The sequence below is a fragment of the Ranitomeya imitator genome, chromosome 5 (assembly GCF_032444005.1).
Source record: "Ranitomeya imitator isolate aRanImi1 chromosome 5, aRanImi1.pri, whole genome shotgun sequence".
NCBI classification, from domain to species: Eukaryota; Metazoa; Chordata; class Amphibia; order Anura; family Dendrobatidae; genus Ranitomeya; species Ranitomeya imitator.
Genome location: NC_091286.1, coordinates 667,189,964 through 667,213,443, shown reverse-complemented (window position 1 = coordinate 667,213,443; position 23,480 = coordinate 667,189,964). Strand labels below are relative to the sequence as shown.

At 43.8% G+C, this 23,480-nt stretch overlaps 1 protein-coding gene across 2 annotated transcripts in view; it reads left to right on the top strand.

Moving 5' to 3' along the window:
* Window positions 1-23,480, top strand: part of LOC138638734 (uncharacterized) — a 60,224-nt gene that overhangs the window by 5,706 nt on the left and 31,038 nt on the right. Inside the window, exon 1 of one of the 2 annotated variants that reach the window (XM_069728275.1) lies at window positions 22,179-22,282. The exons of the other annotated variant lie outside the window; for it this stretch is intronic. The gene's annotated coding sequence lies outside the window, so the exon portion shown is untranslated. Of the gene's footprint in view, window positions 1-22,178; window positions 22,283-23,480 lie in introns of those variants that run through there. 2 annotated transcript variants of the gene reach the window in all.

Genomic DNA, 23,480 nt, shown 5'->3' with positions numbered 1-23,480 from the left:
CCCATGTGCGCATGCTCAGTTGGTCAATTATATGCTACTTTGGGTTTCTGACCCGACATAGGTCTGTTATCAGACAGGGCTTATGTATAGCGAAGAACTGGTGGCAGCATACCGTAATTTGTTAGTGAGGAGCTCTGATAGTGACAGCCAGGAAGTTTATATATATGCCTCCAGCCTTGACTGGTGATGTATATCCCCCACCCTGGGAGCACCTCAATAGCTCATACCTAAAAGGGAAACCTTTCTGTCAACTATTTGCCCTCGGTGCAGTTCCCTGACTGACCTGGGGCAAGTGGTGGCACCAGAGAGCCGAACCCTGTTAGGTCCTTCTCTCCCCTCCTCTCCCTAGAGGTGAGTGAAGTCGACACAACCCTTCCACTGTGCGATCCATCACAGATTGGTGGCAGCAGTGTTTGCATTGCTTCTGTCTGTTTCCAGACACACAAGTCCAAGCATATTTTTTGTATTGAGAACAGCAAGGCACAATTTTATTTTGTTTGTTTCTTGGTAATTTCAGTTCATTGTGTTTTATCTCCAGATGCATATCTATTTTTTAAATAAAAATAGAAAGTTAAAAAGCAGCACAAAAAACAATCATTGGGTGCAAAAGCATTCCAGGTATGTACCCTTAATCGATATATGCCAAAAAAATGAAAGCAGCACATGCTGCATTTAAATTGCACATGAGTTTACTCTACTGAGGTGTGCTGCTTTCATTTTTTTGGATATATCTTTAAAATAAGTAAGATGATTTTATAATCGTTTTAAGCTTTTTTTAAAGTGATAAACTCTGACATTATCACGTGCCTGGTTTGGCGTTTTTTTTCTAAAGAAGGACCACATAAAAATAAAATCATCTACTACAAGTATCTACTAGATTTTTGTCCTGATGAAGAGGTCCTATGTTGACCTCGAAAAGCGTTGACTTTGTAAACCTGCTAAAATAAAGTTTTCAATGAAAATATTAATTGGATATAATTATCAGCAGTGCATTCAGTGACACTTCACCCGGATATGTCCTCTCTCTGTCTGTCAGACTATACATAGGAATGTAACCTATTTTTATACTTAGCAAGTGTCCATGATTCAGTATTTACAAAAAGAGTAAGAATGGAGATGAGAAGCAGCATTACTTCATTATTTAATCGATTTACATTGTTTTTCCTCCTCTGTTTTCTAAGTCGTTAAACTGGCTGGTTAACACAATGCATAAATAGCATATTAGTAAACATCATTAGCCATCAAGGATAAGAGCCCAATATGTTATATGAAAGATCAGCTTACAAGTTACTATTACAGGCTAACACATACAAAAATCTGTTTGCTTGATGAGCCAGAAAGAAATGCTTAAATTCAAAAGTCAACATATAGATAACAGTCTATTCTTTCTGGCTTGCTAAAAATAATTATTCTGGTTCATTAAGATACAATGCTGTGCCTCCACAATTAGTAAGGAGGAAGACCAGTAAGAGTTATGTATTAGTAAGGAGGAGGTCCTGTAATACTTATATATTAGTAAGAAAGATGTGACCGACATCAAGGACGGTAGACGACTGTACAGTCCCTCTGCTGTCTGTTTTTAACATTGCAATGGGTAGGAGAAATTTACAATTTTTTTCTGACAAATACGAGAAAATTACTAATGGTAAAAAGGGATACACTGATGTAACACTGAGAAAATAAAAAAGCCCTAAGATATTGTGGCAGGACTAAGCACCGCTGCCTAATACAATAGTCCAGTAATCCAGTAAATGCAATCTTAGCACAAAAAGCAATTTCACAAGCAAACAAAACGTCATACATAGAGTTGAGCGACCTTGACCTTTTTAGAGTCGAGCCGGGTTTTGCGAAACCCGACTATGTCCAAAGTCGGGTCGAGTGAAATCGGCCGATTATGACGTAAAGTCGGGATCGACCGAAACACGAAACCCAATGCAAGTCAATGGGGCAGCATAGTCGGCAGTGAGTGGGGGCCAGGAAAACACCTAGAGTGCCCATTTTAATGTCAAAACCATCCATTCTTCTTAATGAAGCTTGTCAAGCGTAATTTACCTTATAATAATTGGAAGGCATTTGAAATTGGGGGTCATTTGGCAAAAGTTGTGGGGGGTAGGGCTGGTTCAAGTAATTAGTGGGCCCAGGAAATCTGGACCACGTCACGGCAGTGGAGCAGGGAGAGGTAAGTATTTCAACTTTGCAAGTGCTGTGAACCTGAGCAAGCAGGGGGGGCCCACTCGTTGGCATTGGCACTGGCACAGGGCCCCTCAAAGTACAGCGGTGTGTTTGCACGGCGGGGGCGCCTCCCACCGGCAGCAACACTTTTGCGTACTATGAGAGGCCCTGTGCCAGTGACGTCGCCAACTAGTATTCCTCCCCCCACCTGATGAAGGAACCTGCACTTTCATCTGCACCTTCCTCTTTGTCCCCGTGTAAGGTGGTATGGTATGCGGGAAGAGCAACCTGACTTTCAGCAGGGTCACAATGTTGTTGTGTAGCGTGCACGGGGAATGTTGCGTTATGGGTCAATGTACCAGCAGACTCATCTATCACTGGCTGGGCAATGGGCACGATGAAGTGGAAACACAGATATAGGCCCAAAGAAGAAAGTGGGCTAAATGCAGTTCAAAATTGGTAACACAGGAATAACCAGGGGGCATTGCAGTGGAGGACAACTGGAATGAGAGGCTGACACAGAGAGTAGGGCCAAATCAGTAAGTAGTCGAAATGCAGTTCAAAATTGGCAACCGTAGTAAACAGGCGGCACAGCTTTGTTCAGTGGAGGAGAACAGCAAGGAGTGGCAGACACCGATAGTAGGCCCCAAACCAACTAGTACGCCAAATGCAGTTGTTCCATTTAACCACAATTTAATGAGAGCCTGAAGATAGAAGCTCAGGAAAGGCAACCTGGGGAACACCTTGGAGTGTAACACACCATCTCTCTCCACCCCATACCCATTTTGTATGGCCTAATGCAGTGTACTTTTCTACAACTACTAAACGAGAGTCGGAAGACCGAAGCAATGGCAAGGAAACCTGGGGAACACCTTAGAGTGTAACACACCCTCTCTATACACCCCATACCCAATTTGAAGGTCTAATGCAGTGTAGTTTCCAAGAACTACTAAACGAGAGCCGGAAGATCGAAGCTCAGGAAAGGCAACCTGGGGAACACCTTGGAGTGTAACACACCCTCTCGCTACACCCCATACCCAATTTGAAGGCCTAATGCAGCGTAGTTTCCAACAACTACTAAACGAGAGCCGGAAGATCGAAGCTCAGGAAAGGCAACCTGGGGAACACCTTGGAGTGTAACACACCCTCTCTCTACACCCCATACCCAATTTGAAGGCCTAATGCAGTGTAGTTTCCAAGAACTACTAAACGAGAGCCGGAAGATCGAAGCTCAGGAAAGGCAACCTGGGGAACACCTTGGAGTGTAACACACCCTCTCTCTACACCCCATACCCAATTTGTAGGCCTAATGCAGCGTAGTTTCCGACAACTACTAAACGAGAGCCGGAATATCGAAGCTCAGGAAAGGCAACCTGGGGAACACCTTGGAGTGTAACACACCCTCTCTCTACACCCCATACCCAATTTGAAGGCCTAATGCAGTGTAGTTTCCAAGAACTACTAAACGAGAGCCGGAAGATCGAAGCTCAGGAAAGGCAACCTGGGGAACACCTTGGAGTGGAACACACCATCTCTCTACACCCCATACCCAATTTGAAGGCCTAATGCAGCGTAGTTTCCAACAACTACTAAACGAGAGCCGGTAGATCGAAGCTCAGGAAAGGCAACCTGGGGAACACCTTGGAGTGTAACACAACGTCTCTCTACACCACGGAAGGGATGATTCTTAGGAAGGAAGGCTGTTGGAAATAAGCATTGCGCGTCCGAGGGTGATTAGATTCTTATTAGGTATATACTCACCCTCGGACGCGCCCTGCTTCTTTATTTGGAATGAATGTTTATTTGCAATGTGGTGTTGACTTTCTCTATTATTTTGGTAATTAATGATTTTATTATTTTCATTATTTTGCATCTTATCGGCAATAATATAAAGAAGACGCGACAGGACAACACTCGGTGGATGCCATATGTGTGTTTTCAATTTAAAAAACCTTTCAGTTAACTACTTGCAGGAGAAAGTAATTGTAGCTGGTGGCCATTTTTAGTACTGTACCAGATTTTAGCTGTTTGTTTGTTTTTAATGTCAAAATGTCTGCATTTGATATCTCACCAGTATTTTCTTTTTTATAAGCAAAATCCTTTTTTTTTTATTTTATGATGTTGGTTCAAGGGGTACACGGGCAGCAGTAGACAGGTCAGTGGAGGCCTAGTGGAAGGAGGGACCGCAGACAGGCTTCGAAGCCCTAACATAATAAATTGGGCTGCCTGTAGGCAATTTAAAATTGGTTCCAGGGGAACACGGGCAGCAGTAGACAGGTCAGTGGAGGCCTAGAGGAAGGAGGGACCGCAGATGCGCCAATGTTTCCCCCATACCAAATTTGTAGGCCTAATGCAGTGTAGTTTCCAACAACTACTAAACGAGAGCCGGAATTTCGAAGCTCAGGAAAGGCAACCTGGGGAACACCTTGGAGTGTAACACACCCTCTCTCTACACCCCATACCCAATTTGAAGGCCTAATGCAGTGTAGTTTCCGACAACTACTAAACGAGAGCCGGAATATCGAAGCTCAGGAAAGGCAACCTGGGGAACACCTTGGAGTGTAACACACCCTCTCTCTACACCCCATACCCAATTTGAAGGCCTAATGCAGTGTAGTTTCCAAGAACTACTAAACGAGAGCCGGAAGATCGAAGCTCAGGAAAGGCAACCTGGGGAACACCTTGGAGTGGAACACACCATCTCTCTACACCCCATACCCAATTTGAAGGCCTAATGCAGCGTAGTTTCCAACAACTACTAAACGAGAGCCGGTAGATCGAAGCTCAGGAAAGGCAACCTGGGGAACACCTTGGAGTGTAACACAACGTCTCTCTACACCACGGAAGGGATGATTCTTAGGAAGGAAGGCTGTTGGAAATAAGCATTGCGCGTCCGAGGGTGATTAGATTCTTACTAGGTATATACTCACCCTCGGACGCGCCCTGCTTCTTTATTTGGAATGAATGTTTATTTGCAATGTGGTGTTGACTTTCTCTATTATTTTGGTAATTAATGATTTTATTATTTTCATTATTTTGCATCTTATCGGCAATAATATAAAGAAGACGCGACAGGACAACACTCGGTGGATGCCATATGTGTGTTTTCAATTTAAAAAACCTTTCAGTTAACTACTTGCAGGAGAAAGTAATTGTAGCTGGTGGCCATTTTTAGTACTGTACCAGATTTTAGCTGTTTGTTTGTTTTTAATGTCAAAATGTCTGCATTTGATATCTCACCAGTATTTTCTTTTTTATAAGCAAAATCCTTTTTTTTTTATTTTATGATGTTGGTTCAAGGGGTACACGGGCAGCAGTAGACAGGTCAGTGGAGGCCTAGTGGAAGGAGGGACCGCAGACAGGCTTCGAAGCCCTAACATAATAAATTGGGCTGCCTGTAGGCAATTTAAAATTGGTTCCAGGGGAACACGGGCAGCAGTAGACAGGTCAGTGGAGGCCTAGAGGAAGGAGGGACCGCAGATGCGCCAATGTTTCCCCCATACCAAATTTGTAGGCCTAATGCAGTGTAGTTTCCAACAACTACTAAACGAGAGCCGGAATATCGAAGCTCAGGAAAGGCAACCTGGGGAACACCTTGGAGTGTAACACACCCTCTCTCTACACCCCATACCCAATTTGAAGGCCTAATGCAGTGTAGTTTCCAAGAACTACTAAACGAGAGCCGGAAGATCGAAGCTCAGGAAAGGCAACCTGGGGAACACCTTGGAGTGGAACACACCATCTCTCTACACCCCATACCCAATTTGAAGGCCTAATGCAGCGTAGTTTCCAACAACTACTAAACGAGAGCCGGTAGATCGAAGCTCAGGAAAGGCAACCTGGGGAACACCTTGGAGTGTAACACAACGTCTCTCTACACCACGGAAGGGATGATTCTTAGGAAGGAAGGCTGTTGGAAATAAGCATTGCGCGTCCGAGGGTGATTAGATTCTTATTAGGTATATACTCACCCTCGGACGCGCCCTGCTTCTTTATTTGGAATGAATGTTTATTTGCAATGTGGTGTTGACTTTCTCTATTATTTTGGTAATTAATGATTTTATTATTTTCATTATTTTGCATCTTATCGGCAATAATATAAAGAAGACGCGACAGGACAACACTCGGTGGATGCCATATGTGTGTTTTCAATTTAAAAAACCTTTCAGTTAACTACTTGCAGGAGAAAGTAATTGTAGCTGGTGGCCATTTTTAGTACTGTACCAGATTTTAGCTGTTTGTTTGTTTTTAATGTCAAAATGTCTGCATTTGATATCTCACCAGTATTTTCTTTTTTATAAGCAAAATCCTTTTTTTTTTATTTTATGATGTTGGTTCAAGGGGTACACGGGCAGCAGTAGACAGGTCAGTGGAGGCCTAGTGGAAGGAGGGACCGCAGACAGGCTTCGAAGCCCTAACATAATAAATTGGGCTGCCTGTAGGCAATTTAAAATTGGTTCCAGGGGAACACGGGCAGCAGTAGACAGGTCAGTGGAGGCCTAGAGGAAGGAGGGACCGCAGATGCGCCAATGTTTCCCCCATACCAAATTTGTAGGCCTAATGCAGTGTAGTTTCCAACAACTACTAAACGAGAGCCGGAATTTCGAAGCTCAGGAAAGGCAACCTGGGGAACACCTTGGAGTGTAACACACCCTCTCTCTACACCCCATACCCAATTTGAAGGCCTAATGCAGTGTAGTTTCCGACAACTACTAAACGAGAGCCGGAATATCGAAGCTCAGGAAAGGCAACCTGGGGAACACCTTGGAGTGTAACACACCCTCTCTCTACACCCCATACCCAATTTGAAGGCCTAATGCAGTGTAGTTTCCAAGAACTACTAAACGAGAGCCGGAAGATCGAAGCTCAGGAAAGGCAACCTGGGGAACACCTTGGAGTGTAACACAACGTCTCTCTACACGACGGAAGGGCTGATTCTTAGGAAGGAAGGCTGTTGGAAATAAGCATTGCGCGTCCGAGGGTGATTAGATTCTTATTAGGTATATACTCACCCTCGGACGCGCCCTGCTTCTTTATTTGGAATGAATGTTTATTTGCAATGTGGTGTTGACTTTCTCTATTATTTTGGTAATTAATGATTTTATTATTTTCATTATTTTGCATCTTCTCGGCAATAATATAAAGAAGACGCGACAGGACAACACTCGGTGGATGCCATATGTGTGTTTTCAATTTAAAAAAACTTTCAGTTAACTACTTGCAGGAGAAAGTAATTGTAGCTGGTGGCCATTTTTAGTACTGTACCAGATTTTAGTTGTGTGTTTGTTTTTAATGTTAAAATGTCTGCATTTGATATCTCACCAGTATTTTCTTTTTTATAAGCAAAATACTTATTTTTATATTTTCTGATGTTGGTTCCAGGGGTACACGGCCAGCAGTGCCCTGGTCAGTGTAGTAGTAGTTGAAAGAATGGACCGCAGACAGGCATCGAAGGCCTAAAATAAAAACACATGGCTGTAGGCAATTTTAAATTGGTTCCAGGGGTACACGGACAGCAGTGGTGTGGTCAGTGGAGGCCTAGTGGAAGGAGTGACCGCAGACAGGCATCGAAGGCCTAAAATAATAACACATGGCTGTAGGCAATTTTAAATTGGTTCCAGGGGTACACGGGCAGCAGTGACCTGGTCAGTGTAGTAGTAGTTGAAAGAATGGACCGCAGACAGGCATCGAAGGCCTAAAATAAAAAAATTGGGCTGGCTGTAGGCAATTTTAAATTGGTTCCAGGGGTACACGGGCAGCAGTGACCTGGTCAGTGTAGTAGTAGTTGAAAGAATGGACCGCAGACAGGCATCGAAGGCCTAAAATAATAACACATGGCTGTAGGCAATTTTAAATTGGTTCCAGGGGTACACGGACAGCAGTGGTGTGGTCAGTGGAGGCCTAGTGGAAGGAGTGACCGCAGACAGGCTTCCAAGGCCTAACATAACAAACTTGGGCTGGCTGTAGGCACTTTTAAATTGGTTCCAGGGGTACACGGGCAGCAGTGGTCTGGTCAGTGGAAGTCTAGTGGAAGGAGTGACCGCAGACAGGCTTCCAAGGCCTAACATAACAAAATTGGGCTGGCTGTAGGCACTTTAAATTGGTTCCAGGGGTACATGGGCAGCAGTGTATGGTCAGTGGAAGTCTAGTGGAAGGAGTGACGGCAGACAGTCTTCGAAGGCCTAACATAACAAAATTGGGCTGACTGTAGGCACTTTTAAATTGGTTCCAGGGTAACACGGCCAGCAGTGGCCTGGTCAGTGTAGTAGTTGTAGAAAGAAGGGACCGCAGACAGGCTTCGAAGGCCTAACATAACAAAAATGTCAAAACAATGGTATTGTCAGTGCCAGGCATTGAAGGATGTCAGCGGCTAGACTACACATTGGTGAAGCTGTGAGAGATAATTTTGCTAGTGGTAGAGCACTGTTTGAGCTGGGGGGGGGAACTGTCTTGTGGCCGGCGTTACAGGCACAGGGCCCCTCATATTACAACGGTGTGTCTGACGTTGGGTGCGCACCACCACCGCCAGAGACACTTTATTGTACTATGAGGGACCCAGTGGCAGTGCCGTCGACCAAAAGCGGCCACACCCACCTCTTCAGACAAACAGCACTCTCAAGGGTCCAAGCGCAAAGTGGCGATAGCACGGCCCCGTGTGGGGAGTTTGGCCATTTCGTGAGGTGGAAACATGTCGTATGCTGGACAATCAGGTGAAGAAAATTACGAGATTGGAAAAGTCATTCAGAATAGTCCACAGGCAAGACCTTTTCATAGGAAAGCTAGGTGTCAGCCGGGCAGGGTGGGGCAAAAGATTTTGAAATCCAGTTGTGGTTCATTTTAATGAAGGTTAGATCATCTACATTTTGGGTAGCCAGACGAGTCCTTTTTTCTGTTAGTATTGAACCTGCAGCACTGAATACTCTTTCTGATAGGACACTAGCTGCCGGGCAAGCAAGCTCCTGCAATGCATATTCTGCCAATTCTGGCCAGGTGTCTAATTTGGATGCCCAGTAATCAAATGGGAATGACGGTTGAGGGAGAACGTCGATAAGGGATGAAAAATAGTTTGTAACCATACTGGACAAATGTTGTCTCCTGTCACTTTGAATTGATGCTGCAGTACCTGTCCTGTCTGCGGTCATAGAAAAATCACTCCACAACCTGGTCAGAAAACCCCTCTGGCCAACGCCACTTCTGATTTCTGCCCCTCTAACACCTCTGGTCTGCTGGCCCCTGGAGCTCGTGTGAGAACGATCACGGGCGCTGTGTGCAGGGAATGCCAGAAGCAAACGGTCAACAAGAGTTGATTGTTTTGTTGCTAATATTAGTTCCAAGTTCTCATGTGGCATAATATTTTGCAATTTGCCTTTATAGCGAGGATCAAGGAGGCAGGCCAACCAGTAATCGTCATCGTTCATCATTTTTGTAATGCGTGTGTCCCTTTTGAGGATACGCAAGGCATAATCCGCCATGTGGGCCAAAGTTCCCGTTGTCAAATCTGCGGTTGTGCTTGGTTGAGGGGCAGTTGCAGGCAAATCTACGTCACTTGTGTCCCTCAAAAAACCAGAACCCGGCCTTGCCACGCCACCAATTTCCCGTGCCCCCGGGAAAGCTTCCTCATTAAAAATATACTCATCCCCATCATCCTCCTCATCCTCCACCTCCTCTTCGCCCGGTACCTCGTCATGTACACTGCCCTGACCAGACAATCGCTGACTGTCATCAAGGCTTTCCTCTTCCTCTGGTGCAGACGCCTGATCCTTTATGTGCGTCAAACTTTGCATCAGCAGACGCATTAGGGGGATGCTCATGCTTATTATGGCGTTGTCTGCACTAACCAGCCGTGTGCATTCCTCAAAACACTGAAGGACTTGACACATGTCTTGAATCTTCGACCACTGCACACCTGACAACTCCATGTCTGCCATCCTACTGCCTGCCCGTGTATGTGTATCCTCCCACAAAAACATAACAGCCCGCCTCTGTTCGCACAGTCTCTGAAGCATGTGCAGTGTTGAGTTCCACCTTGTTGCAACGTCTATGATTAGGCGATGCTGGGGAAGGTTCAAAGAACGCTGATAGGTCTGCATACGGCTGGAGTGTACAGGCGAACGGCGGATATGTGCGCAAAGTCCACGCACTTTGAGGAGCAGGTCGGATAACCCCGGATAACTTTTCAGGAAGCACTGCACCACCAGGTTTAAGGTGTGAGCCAGGCAAGGAATGTGTTTCAGTTGGGAAAGGGAGATGGCAGCCATGAAATTCCTTCCGTTATCACTCACTACCTTGCCTGCCTCAAGATCTACAGTGCCCAGCCACGACTGCGTTTCTTGCTGCAAGAACTCGGACAGAACTTCCGCGGTGTGTCTATTGTCGCCCAAACACTTCATAGCCAATACAGCCTGCTGACGTATGCCAGTAGCTGCCCCATAATGGGAGACCTGGTGTGCAACAGTGGCAGGTGCGGATGGAGTGTTTGTGCGACTGCGGTCTGTAGACGAGCTCTTGCTTCTGCAGGAGGACGAGGAGGAGGAGGAGGAGGGGGTGCGAACGGCTACAGACAACTGTTTACTAGACCGTGGGCTAGGCAGAACTGTCCCAAACTTGCTGTCCCCTGTGGACCCTGAATCCACCACATTTACCCAGTGTGCCGTGATGGACACGTAACGTCCCTGGCCATGCCTACTGGTCCATGCATCTGTTGTCAGGTGCACCTTTGTGCTCACAGATTGCCTGAGTGCATGGACGATGCGCTCTTTAACATGCTGGTGGAGGGCTGGGATGGCTTTTCTGGAAAAAAAGTGTCGACTGGGTAGCTCGTAGCGTGGTACAGCGTAGTCCATCAGGTCTTTGAAAGCTTCGCTTTCAACTAACCGGTAGGGCATCATCTCTAACGAGATTAGTCTAGCTATGTGGGCGTTCAAACCCTGTGTACGCGGATGCGAGGCTAAGTATTTCCTTTTTCTAACCATAGTCTCATGTAGGGTGAGCTGGACTGGAGAGCTGGAGATCGTGGAACTAGCGGGGGTGCCGGTGGACATGGCAGACTGAGAGACGGTGGGAGATGGTATTGTTGCCGCCGGTGCCCTAGATGCAGTGTTTCCTACTACGAAACTGGTGATTCCCTGACCCTGACTGCTTTGGCCTGGCAAAGATACCTGCACAGATACAGCAGGTGGTGCGCTAAATGGTGGTCCTACACTGCCGGAAGGGATGTTGCGTTGATGACTAGCTTCATTGGCCGAGGGTGCAACAACCTTAAGGGACGTTTGGTAGTTAGTCCAAGCTTTCAAATGCATGGTGGTTAAATGTCTATGCATGCAACTAGTATTGAGACTTTTCAGATTCTGACCTCTGCTTAAGGAAGTAGAACATTTTTGACAGATGACTTTGCGCTGATCAATTGGATGTTGTTTAAAAAAATGCCAGACTGCACTCTTTCTAGCATCGGATACCTTTTCAGGCATTGCAGACTGAGCTTTAACCGGATGGCCACGCTGTCCTCCACCAGGTTTTGGCTTTGCCACGCGTTTTGGGCAAGATACGGGCCCGGCAGATGGAACCTGTGGCGATGTTGATGCCTGCTGCGGCCCCTCCTCCTCCTCTGCTTCAGAACTGCTGCCGCCTGCACCCTGTTCCCCCAATGGCTGCCAATCGGGGTCAAGAACTGGGTCATCTAATAACTCTTCTTGTACCTCCTGCGCAACTTCGTCTGTGTCACCGTGTCGTTCGGTGGTATAGCGTTCGTGATGGGGCAACATAGTCTCATCAGGGTCTGATTCTTGATCAGCACCCTGCGAGGGCAATGTTGTGGTCTGAGTCAAAGGACCAGCATAGTAGTCTGGCTGTGGCTGTGCGTCAGTGCACTCCATGTCAGATTCAATTTGTAATGGGCATGGACTGTTAACTGCTTCACTTTCTAAGCCAGGGACGGTATGTGTAAAGAGCTCCATGGAGTAACCCGTTGTGTCGCCTGCTGCATTCTTCTCTGTTGTTGTTTTTGCTGAAGAGGACAAGGAAGTGACTTGTCCCTGACCGTGAACATCCACTAACGACGCGCTGCTTTTACTTTTACCAGTTTCACGAGATGAGGCAAAAGAGCTAGAGGCTGAGTCAGCAAGATAAGCCAAAACTTGCTCTTGCTGCTCCGGCTTTAAAAGCGGTTTTCCTAATCCCAGAAAAGGGAGCGTTCGAGGCCTTGTGTAGCCGGACGACGAACCTGGCTCCACAGCTCCAGACTTAGGTGCAATATTTTTTACCCCACGACCACCTGATGCTCCACCACTACCACTACCCTCATTACCAGCTGACAATGAACGCCCCCGGCCACGACCTCTTCCACTAGACTTCCTCATTGTTTTAAAAACGTAACCAAACTAACGTTATTTGTTGCAGTCACACAACTTACACGGTGAGCTATAACTTCAGTATGATTTAGCTACCCCTTTACAGGTTGGTGAGACCACAGCGAAAATCAGGCCCAATGTTACACACTCTTTTTTTGGTGGCTGCAAATTAGAGAGATGCCCCACACGCAGGACTGTCACTGAAGCACAAATGTTAATATTAATGTCACACTATTATTTTTTTTTTATTTTTATTTTTTTCAGGAACACTTTAGAAACCCCCCCAAAAAAAAAAAAAAGATTTTTGCAGGGAGAATTTAGAAAACAAATGTAACAAACTATATGCTTTCTATGGGCCACTGAGTGAGAGATGACGCACACAGGAATCAGGAGTGGCACACAAGCCCAGAGGCCAATATTTTTCTACCAATGATTGATGGAGTTATTTTCTCTGGTAGATTTTGGAACCCAAATCAAGGAAAAAAAATGTAGGCTTTCTATGGACCACAATTGGAGAGAGAGAGAGAGAGAGAGAGAGATGGCACACCCAGGAGTCAAGACTGGCACACAAGCAGAAAGGCCAATATTAATCTCCCACTGTTTTTTTTTTTTTTTTTTTTTTTTCAGGGAGACTTTAGAAAAAAAAATAATAAAAAAAATATGATTTTATCAGGAAGAATTTAGAAACCAAATAAAATAAAATGATTTTTTCAGGGAGAATTTATAAAACAAATAAAAACAAAAATAGGCGTTCTATGGCCCACTGACTGAGAGATGACGCACACAGGAGTCAGGAGTGGCACACAAACCCAGAGGCCAATATTTTTCTACCAATGATTGATGTAGTTATTTTCTCTGGTAGATTTTAGAACCCAAATCAAGGAAAAAAAATATAGGCTTTCTATGGACCACAATTGGAGAGAGAGAGAGAGAGAGAGAGAGAGAGATGGCACACCCAGGAGTCAAGACTGGCACACAAGCAGAAAGGCCAATATTAATCTCCCACTGTTTTTTTTGGTTGTTTTTTTTTTTTTTTTTTCAGGGAGACTTTAGAAAAAAAAATAATAAAAAAAATATGATTTTATCAGGAAGAATTTAGAAACCAAATAAAATAAAATGATTTTTTCTGGGAGAATTTATAAAACAAATAAAACCAAAAATAGGCGTTCTATGGCCCACTGACTGAGAGATGACGCACCCAGGAGTCAAGACTGGCACACAAGCAGAAAGGCCAATATTAATCTCCCACTGTTTTTTTTTTTTTTTTTCAGGGAGACTTTAGAAAAAAAAATAATAAAAAAAATGTGATTTTATCAGGAAGAATTTAGAAACCAAATAAAATAAAATGATTTTTTCAGGGAGAATTTAGAAAACAAATAAAACCAAAAATAGGCGTTCTATGGCCCACTGACTGAGAGATGACGCACCCAGGAGTCAAGACTGGCACACAAGCAGAAAGGCCAATATTAATCTCCCACTGTTTTTTTTTTTTTTTTTCAGGGAGACTTTAGAAAAAAAAATAATAAAAAAAATGTGATTTTATCAGGAAGAATTTAGAAACCAAATAAAATAAAATGATTTTTTCTGGGAGAATTTATAAAACAAATAAAACCAAAAATAGGCGTTCTATGGCCCACTGACTGAGAGATGACGCACCCAGGAGTCAAGACTGGCACACAAGCAGAAAGGCCAATATTAATCTCCCACTGTTTTTTTTTTTTTTTTTCAGGGAGACTTTAGAAAAAAAAATAATAAAAAAAATGTGATTTTATCAGGAAGAATTTAGAAACCAAATAAAATAAAATGATTTTTTCTGGGAGAATTTATAAAACAAATAAAACCAAAAATAGGCGTTCTATGGCCCACTGACTGAGAGATGACGCACCCAGGAGTCAAGACTGGCACACAAGCAGAAAGGCCAATATTAATCTCCCACTGTTTTTTTTTTTTTTTTCAGGGAGACTTTAGAAAAAAAAATAATAAAAAAAATGTGATTTTATCAGGAAGAATTTAGAAACCAAATAAAATAAAATGATTTTTTCAGGGAGAATTTAGAAAACAAATAAAACCAAAAATAGGCGTTCTATGGCCCACTGACTGAGAGAGAGAGAGAGAGAGATGGAACGCTTAGTACTGGCACACAAGCCCAAAGGGCAATATTAATCTCCCTTTTTTTTTCCAGGGAGAATTTCTAAAACCCAAAAAAAAAAAAAAATAGGCTTTCTATGGCCCACTATTTGTGAGAGAGATGGGACGCTCAGGACTGGCACAGATGGCACGCTCAGGACTGGCACAGAAGCCCAGAGGCCAATATTAATCTCCCTTTTTTTCTGGTAGAATTTATAAAACCAAAAAAAAATTTAAATAGGCTTTCTATGGCCCACTATTTGTGAGAGAGATGGCACGCTCAGGACTGGCACAGATGGCACGCTCACAACTGGCACACAAGCCCAGAGGCCAATATTAATCTCCCTTTTTTCAGGGAAAATTTATAAAACAAAAAAAATAAATAAATAGGCTTTCTATGGCCCACTATTTGTGAGAGAGATGGCACGCTGAGGGCTGGCACAGATGGCACGCTCAGGACTGGCACACAAGCCCAGAGGCCAATATTAATCTCCCTTTTTTTCAGGGAGAATTTATAAAACCCCCAAAAAAAATAAAATAGGCTTTCTATGGCCCACTATTTGTGAGAGAGATGGGACGCTCAGGACTGGCACAGATGGCACGCTCAGGACTGGCACAGAAGCCCAGAGGCCAATATTAATCTCCCTTTTTTTCTGGGAGAATTTATAAAACCAAAAAAAAATTTAAATAGGCTTTCTATGGCCCACTATTTGTGAGAGAGATGGCACGCTCAGGACTGGCACAGATGGCACGCTCACAACTGGCACACAAGCCCAGAGGCCAATATTAATCTCCCTTTTTTCAGGGAAAATTTATAAAACAAAAAAAAAAATTAAATAGGCTTTCTATGGCCCACTATTTGTGAGAGAGATGGCACGCTCAGGGCTGGCACAGATGGCACGCTCAGGACTGGCACACAAGCCCAGAGGCCAATATTAATCTCCCTTTTTTTCAGGGAGAATTTATAAAACCAAAAAAAAAAATTAATAGGCTTTCTATGGCCCACTATTTGTGAGAGAGATGGCACGCTCAGGGCTGGCACAGATGGCACGCTCAGGACTGGCACACAAGCCCAGAGGCCAATATTAATCTCCCTTTTTTTCAGGGAGAATTTATAAAACCCCAAAAAAAATAAAATAGGCTTTCTATGGCCCACTATTTGTGAGAGAGATGGCACACTCAGGACTGGCACACAAGCCCAAAGGCCAATATTAATCTCCCACTGTATTTTTATCAGGGAGAATTTATACACCCCACAAAAAAAAATACAGAAAAATGAAAAGGCTTTCTATGGCCCACTATGTGAGAGAGATGGCACACACAGGGATGGCACTCTAGCAGAAATGCCAAATTGCCAATCTTAATCTCCCACCAAAAAAAAAAAAAAAAAAAAAACAGGGAATGTCCTACAATTACTATCTCCCTGCCTGCAGTAATCTCAGCCAGGTATGGCAGGCAGCTACTATCTCCCTGCCTGCAGTAATCTCAGCCAGGTATGGCAGGCAGCAATAAGGAGTGGACTGATGCACAAATGAAATAAAAAGTGTGGACAAACAAAAAAGATAGCTGTGCAGAAAGGAAGGAACAAGAGGATTTGTGCTTTGAAAAAAGCAGTTGGTTTGCACAGCGGCGTACACACAGCAATGCAGCTATCAGGGAGCCTTCTAGGGCAGCCCAATGAGCTACAGCGCTGAGGGGAAAAAAAAAAAAAAAAAAAAACTTCCACTGTCCCTGCACACCGAGGGTGGTGTTGGACAGTGCAAATCGCTGCAGCACAAGCGGTTTTGTGGTTAATGGACCCTGCCTAACGCTATCCCTGCTTCTGACAAAGCGGCAGCAACCTCTCCCTAAGCTCAGATCAGCAGCAGTAAGATGGCGGTCGGCGGGAACGCCTCTTTATAGCCCCTGTGACGTCGCAGACAGCAAGCCAATCACTGCAATGCCCTTCTCTAAGATGGTGGGGACCAGGACCTATGTCATCACGCTGCCCACACTCTGCGTTTACCTTCATTGGCTGAGAAATGGCGCTTTTCGCGTCATTGAAACGCGACTTTGGCGCGAAAGTCGCGTACCGCATGGCCGACCCCGCACAGGGGTCGGATCGGGTTTCATGAAACCCCGACTTAGCCAAAAGTCGGCGACTTTTGAAAATGTTCGACCCGTTTCGCTCAACCCTAGTCATACAGATTTCATTTATGTGCACAAAACACATGACAAGTATTGCATATAACTTTTTTTCATTTGATGAGGCAGTCTCAACAGCCACACAGACCTCATGCAGAAGTCAGTGAATCACTCACTTGTTCTATCAGACATAGAACACATACGTATTAAAGTCTATGGTTGTCTTCATATCTATGTGTGTTTTTTGCCGGCCGTATGTCCATAAAAGATTAATGGAGATATTTCTATTTTTGATCGGAGACATAACTCAAAGTTCTACATACTCGTCTAACTATGGGTCCATAAAAATTACAGACAGTACATGGACGGAGTCAGTGTGCAGACCTTGTGCTGTACGTGATAAAAATTGCAATGGATTGAAGGTTTTCATTTTTTTGTCTTTTCATCAGTGAAAAATCAGTGATTAACTCTTTAACCCCCAGAGCTTAATTTCGGTTTTGCGTTTTCGTTTTTGGCTCCCCTTCTTCTCAGAGCCCTAACTTTTTTATTTTTCCATCAATATGGCCATGTGAGGGCTTGTTTTTGGGGGAATGAGTTGTACTTTTGAATCACACCATTGGTTTTACCTTGTCGTGTACTAGAAAACAGGAAAAACTATTCCAAGTGTGGTGAAATTGCAAACAAATTGCAATCCCACATTGGTTTTTTGTTTGGCTTTTTTTGCTAGGTTCATTAAATGCTAAAACGGACCTGCCATTATGATTCTCCAGGTCATTACAAGATCAAAGACACCAAACATGTTTAGGTTCTTTTTAATCTAAGCGGTGACAAAAAATTCCAAACTTTAAAAAAAAAAAAAAAAATTGTGCCATTTTCCGATACCCGTAGCGTCTCCATTTTTCATGATTTCAGGTTGGGTGAGAGATTAGTTGCATGCCGAGCTGACGTTTTTCTTTTGATCGCCTGTTATTGCATTTTAATGCAATGTTGCGGCGACCAAAAAAATGTAATTATGTCGTTTTGACATTTTAATCCTTGTTTCTATTGATAGATTGAGCGATTCTGAATGCTGCGAAACCAAATATATGTATATTTGATTTTGTTTTTTATTGTTTTATTTTGAATGGGGCATAAAGGGGGTGATTTGAACTTTTATATGTATATATTTTTCATATTTTTAAAAACATTTATTTTTACTTTTGGCATGCTTCAATAGCCTCCATGGCAGACTAGAAGCTGCCACAACCCAATCGGCTCTGTTACATAGAGGCGATGATCAGATTGCCTCCATATAGCAGAATTGCTCACTTGCTATGAGCTACTGGGTGGCTCTCACAGCAATCCGTCACTGACAGCCATAGAGGTCTCCAGAAGACCTCTCGTTGTCATGCAAACACACCGGTGACCCACGACCATGTGACGCAGGTCACTTGTGGGTGTATTTCTGATGCAATTGCCGGCAGCGCTTATTAAATGCTGCTGTCAGAGTTTGACAGCGGTATTTAACTGGTTAATAGCCGCAGGTGGATCGCGATTCCACCTGCGGCTATTGCGAGAACATGTCAGCTGTTCAAAACAGCCAACATGTCCTGGGAAAGATGTGGGCTCAGTGTCGGAGCCCACATCAAAGGAGGGTGTCCGACATCGGTGTAAATGTACCGCCGATGTCGGAGAGGGGTTAAACACTGATGGTAAACATTTACAAAGTGACCAAAAACTGATGAAATCTGATCCAAAACACTGAAGAATAAAAGTGAATGTTTTTACATGCAAGGAAAAAGATAGATAAATGTCTGAATGAGGTCTTAGGGTATGTGCCCACCATGCGGATTAGTCTGCGGATTTTTCCCTGACTGATTTTGGTAAATCCGCAGGTAAACCGCACTGCGGATTTCCTGCAGAATTACTGCGCTTTTACCGTGATTTTTTTTGCAGATTTTGTGCGGATTCCACCTGCAGTTTTACACCTGCGGATTCCTATAATGGAGCAGGTGTAAACCGCTGCAGAATCCGCACAAAGAATTGACATGCTGCGGAATAAACAACGCTACATTTTCGCACGGTATTTTCCACAGCATGTGCACTGCGGAATTTGTTTTCCGTAGGTTTACATGGCACTGTAAACTCATGGAAAGCTGCTGTGAATCCGCAGCGTCCAATCCGCTGCAGATCCGCAGCAAAATCCAAAACGTGTGCACATAGCCTAAAAGGAAATCTGTCATCAAGTTTTTGCTGTTCTATATAAGAGAAGCATGATGTACAAACATAGACCCTGATTCCAGCTATGCATCACATACTGGACTACCTGTTGCAGTTTTGATAAATTCACTGTTTCCTCTACTGCAGATCTAGCAGCTGAGCTCTGTATAACTCTGCCCACATCACTGATTGGCAGCTTTTTGTGTACACTGTGCATAGACAGAAAGCTGCCAATCAGTGGTGGGGGTGTGGTTATACACAACAAATGAATATAGTGGACTATAGGGAAGCAGGCCAAGTAGTCATCTATTGATAATTTCCTGCTGATACAACAGGGAAGTTATCAAAGCTACAGCAAGCAGCCCAGGAATTGACACATTTCTGAAATGAGGGTCTATGAGTCTATATCATGCTGGTCACAGATTAGGTTGCAAAAATCTGGTACCAAATTGTCTTTAAATTGAAATAATGAAACACATACAGTGGGTACAGAAAGTATTCAGACCCCTTTACATTTTTTACTCTTTGTTTCATTGCAGTCATTTGGTAAATTCATAAAAGTTCATTTTTTTTCTCATGAATGTACACTCTGCACCCCATCACCTCTGACCAAGCCACTGTCCTTCCAGGTAAACCATTGTCCTTGTTATGGCAAAGCCCATAAGCTGTCCACAAGGCATTAAATTGGTTGGGACATCATTTCGTCCATTCACCTAAGCATTGATCCTTATGACAATGACACAGTTCTTTTGGTGCAGAGTCATCATGGGACACAGTCCATTGGGGGCACAGTCCCTTGTTCCCCATCAGTCTACAAGATTGGGACACAGTCCATTTGAGGCAAAGGCAATGAGGAATGATGTAGAACCCAGCTAACATAGAAAAATTCCCAAAAAAACACAACATGAAGAGCAGCAAACTCACCAAAACCTTGTCAGATGACAAATGCACTCGCAGGGTACAGCAGGCCCCTGATAATAAATGCTAATGGTGTAGGACCCTGAGCTCCAAACCCTCAACCAGAAGGGGAGATAAACCGGGGGGGTCATTCTTCAGCCATCCATGGCCAACAACAAAGTTTCCTGGACACATGGGTCCTAGAACCGCTGAAATGTTCATGCTCTTGTAGTTCCAAGCTCCAAGCTGCTCTGGACAAATGTGTAAAGAGCCCAATGTGGACTTCAACATCTGACCCAATTTTCCTCTCCGGTCTTCTGGCTCTCCTCTAGGGGACCTTCTCTGCCAGGACACCCAGATGCATTCCACTTTGCCTGATTAGCAAGAGGTGTGTTAGGATTTACCTCCGGCATCTGGGCCTGCGAGATCTCCAGGCATTTGGCCCTATCTTGGGACACAGACCAGGCCACCATCCATGGCTCTGGCTCCTGCTCAGCCTCGACCCTCTCCAGCAGGCTGCCTGGTCTCACCTTCTTGTCATCCTTCTCCTTGGCCCATTCACAGTGGGCCAATGTCAGTTGCCATTCCACCATTGCTTCACACTGTCATTCTTTCGAAAAGCTTACAACTCTCAAATGGCAATGTCATCTTGCAGTCCTTGCTCGGTGCCACTTTAGAAAATGTAATGGTCACTATATTTACTATCACAGGAGCCATCCCCACATCCATAAATTCTTCCTGATTCATGGCTCGATCCTGCCAACTATGCCAAATGTGAGATGTCGGGGAGAGGTAGTTGTGGGCGAGATTCTGTTTAATCCTGCCCGGCTACTCTAGAGAAAATTGTGGGTACTGCTTGGGTGTTTGTGTTGTGAGGGCCTTGAGCCTTTACTGAGCTTGATATCGAGTACACAGACTTCAGCATGTTTCATTCACAGCAAGCAGCATTTTCATATACATCATTTCCTCTCACTGGAGTCTACTCCAGAGACAGTATGGCACACTGTTTCACCCTAATTCATCACAACCTAGCTTGTTGCTACAGTACATTCCTGTTCATCGAGTTTCTCTACACCAGCTCAGTGGCTCCTCATTCTGGCACTATGAACACCCTGGCCCTACGACTCAGTATCCTCACTATTCCCTCAGTCTCAGTCTTCTTTAGGTCCATTCCTTTGCCGTTTATCATGCTTTGAGATTCTCGTGACATGCCATCCTGCCTAAGGACCCCTTTAACGTGGAAGGCCACTCTGCCTCTTCTATCAATATTAGTTCCCATCTCTTTCTGGCTGTGGATCACCCTTTCGCAGCTCGGCACACACGGTGCTATCCAAATTCTCACTTACTCAATCCAGGAAGTAATCTGCTTTCCCTGGCACTAACCCCTCCCACTGTGGGCTAATCACAAACATTAGCACTATCATACCTCTGCCTATCTCTGCCATCTACCTTCGTCTGGGCAGACTACAGCTTCAAATTAATAATGTAAAACATCGATATACATTAAGCCTATTGCATTGTGTTTTATGTCCTAAATCTTTAATCTACAGTATATATCACCTATGTACACAGCACATGCACACATTGATTTACATTGGTGAGTGTGATCTTATTCTCGCATCCACTTTCAGCATTCTGAGAGTTTTACTAGGCATGAGGAAAAAATCTCAGTTGAGTACTGACTCATTAAAAAATATTGGTCAGAGTGCAACGAGGTGCTTTCTCGCATTGCACTCGCCGTGTGAGCACACCCTTACAGTCTCGTCTGAGTTTTGCATTATTTTAGTGGTTCTGGTCTTGGATCTTTGAGCAATGATATCTATGTTATTTTGGTTTTCGGAAAATCTCCAAAAGAGAGTTCTCGTTATTTAGCGTCGCTGTTTTTTTAGTGATTCTGTACACCGCCATCATGGACTGCACACCATGCACATATGACTGCTAAAATTTAAGGATTAATTTTCATGAAAAATATAAGTGATAGAGCCAAATACCTTAGAAAAGAAGTTGAAAATTATGAGTAAGTGTACTTTTCATTTCTTTTGATCCTTTTTTCCCTACATAATACTCACAAATTACCAAGAATTACACTCTAATTTGATAAAAATTAGAAAGCCCAATGTGTTTTCTACAGAATAAGAATCAAAAAATGAACATTTAAAAAGCATCCCTATGAAAGAAACATTCCAAAATGTTATTTTTTTGCACACAAGACAGAGAAGGGTTAACAAAACAATAAGTCATAAAAAAAAAAGATTCTTTTTGGGAGGGGTGCCAGATTTCTGCTGAAAGGAAACCGAAACTTAGAGGATAGAGGAAGCATTTCGGAGACGTCTTACAGATAAATGTAGCGTTCTTGCATTCTGCACTGTGCTGCACACAAGGGTTGATTTCACCTTCCTCCGAACTATATTAATCAGGTAGGTGTATAGCGCAATGATCCCAAATTATCTAACGAGTCATTTCACAAAGGTTCAGTTATGGTGACCTCAACTGGAGTCAGAGATGTAGGCAATCTGTCAGGGTGCAGCAGGAGGGACTGATGTTGTTGGGGGGGGATTGAAATATAAAATTCTACGATACGATACGATACGATACGATACACTTTATTGATCCCGTGGGAAATTATGGTATCACAGCAGCACAACTTAAATCATAAAAATCATAAAGGAATTACATAGTTGACATGACAGTGGAGTTGCCAGAAGAACATTATACATTAGAATAGGACATACACAACGAGTGAAGTGAAATGTAGAGCAATAAGTAGACATTCACCTTGGTGGTTTAACCCTAATGTTATTGTTTTACATTCCCATGGCAGTTGGCACAAACGATTTCCTATATTTTTCCTTCTTACACCTCAGAAGTATTAGCCGGTTACTGAAGGTGCTCTTCTGTCTCATGAATAGCTCATATAGTGGATGTGCATTATTGTTCATAATTGTCATACACTTTCTCAGAGTTCTTTTCTCCACTACCTCCCCAAAAGAGTCCAGATTGCAGCCCACAGCAGAACTTGCCTTCTTAATAATCTTATTCAGCTTATTAGCATCAGAGGCCCGCACACTACTACCCCAGCACATGATTGCAAAAAAGATGGCACTTGCCACCACAGATTGGTAGAACATTTCTAACATTTTGCTACACACATTAAAAGACCTCAGTTTCCTTAGGAAATACAATCTGCTCATCCCCTTCTTGTAGACAAACTCTGAGTGGCATCTCCAGTCCAGTTTGCTATCCAAATGGACCCCCAAATATTTGTAACTCTCCACCTGCTCTACCTCCTGACCAGCAATAGTGATCGGTAAGCATTCCATCTTAATCCTGCTATAGTTGGCCACCAACTCCTTAGTTTTCTTAACATTTAGTTGTAGATAGTTACCATTGCACCAATCCACGAAATTCGACACCACACTTCTGTATTCCTCATCCCCCCGATCTCCCCTAATGCATCCCACAACCACAGAGTCATCCGAAAATTTTTGAAGGTGGCAAAGTTCAGATTTATACTGAAAGTCTGAAGTATACAGTGTGAATAGAAAGGGTGCAAGCACCGTTCCCTGGGGGGGCACCTACACTGCTCAATAATCTGCTTGACACAACTGCTCCCAT